Source organism: Trichechus manatus, unplaced genomic scaffold (genome assembly GCF_000243295.1).
Source record: "Trichechus manatus latirostris isolate Lorelei unplaced genomic scaffold, TriManLat1.0 scaffold00104, whole genome shotgun sequence".
Taxonomy (NCBI): Eukaryota; Metazoa; Chordata; class Mammalia; order Sirenia; family Trichechidae; genus Trichechus; species Trichechus manatus.
Window position 1 is genome coordinate 3,198,994 of NW_004444040.1, and position 1,441 is coordinate 3,200,434.

Below are 1,441 nucleotides of genomic sequence, written 5' to 3' on the forward strand. Positions count from 1 at the left end.
GTATTATTCAGCAATAAAAAGAAATTAGCTATTGAGCCATGAAAAGACATGGAGGAGGCTTAAGTGTATATTGCTATGAGAAAGAAACCAGTCCAGAAAAGCTACATATTGTATGATACCAACTACTGTGTATGACATTTGGAAAAGGCAAACAGTGAAAATATGAGTGGTTTCCAGGGGTTCATGGAGAGAGGGAGGGATGAATAGATGGAGCACAGGGCATTTTTAGGGCAGTGAAACTATTCTCCTCTCAGTCATTGAATAGGACTTCCAGAGTGAGTCCTCAATATTTCCACCTGCTATGTGCATGGACTGAGCAGAGTCCAGGGACATCAGACACAGAAGTGAACATTCTGAATCATCCATCTATCTCAAGTTCAAAAAATTGGCAAAAATAATTGATGGTGACAGAAGAGTAATATTTCTCAGGTTTTTCTTCCTGAAAAGGGGCACGAGAGGACCTTCTGGGGTGCTGGAAATATCTAGATCTGGGTGTTGGTTACAAGGGTGATAAAAATTCACTGAAATTAATGCACTTATGCATTAGGCTATAATGTATGTTATAGCTCAAAAATGAGCAAAATACATAGATAAAGGTGTTAGCATCTATTGTAATATTCATCTCTATAGTGTCTTAGCATGTCCCAGAAGCGGAGACCTTTCCCATTTGTCTGTCTCACCTCACAAACACAAATACGTTGCCCCAGCCCCCAGGATATTGCTCAACCCGTCCAACACAGAAACTGATACTAGGACTCATGCCCACAGACCAAGCCATAGAACGATCTACCCACTTGCCACCTCATCAGCTGGCTCTGGACTGCTTTCAATACACCATCCTCTCGAAGCTTGGGCAAGAGTCAAACACTTAAAAAGTATATATTTCTATTCTCTGTCTAGGTGTCCCTCTCCCCTCATTTATCCTTCCAGACCCTTTAAGGCTTCCCATTAATAATCTAGGGTTCCGCTTGGAAACTGTAGACCTTTTGGTTAGCAGCCGAGCTCTTAACCACTGTACCAGCAGGGCTCCAAAATTGAAAATAAGAGGTTTTATTTCTCTCCTCCTCCCCTGTTCTTTCAGAATTAACTTTAGATAACTTGTCATTGTAAGGTCTTTCTCTGCCTCTTTGGAAAGTATGGAAATCAAGGATGTTTCCTCATGGAGGTGAGAACCATCTCTTTTAAAATATAATTATTAAGGAAGATCACACCCCTACCTCCCAGTTTCCTAGAAGGAGATGAGCATAACTTAAGGTATGTTGCCATAAAGATACTAGAAAATTAGCAATTTTATCTTGGACACATGAATGTAATGGGTTGTATCCACTTAGCTATGTAAAGGGTCAGATTCCTTTCTATCTTTGAAATTTCTTTATCAGATTCCCTGTGATGCAGCACATCCTGGTTTAATGCTTATTCGATAATACAACTTTTTCTTTCT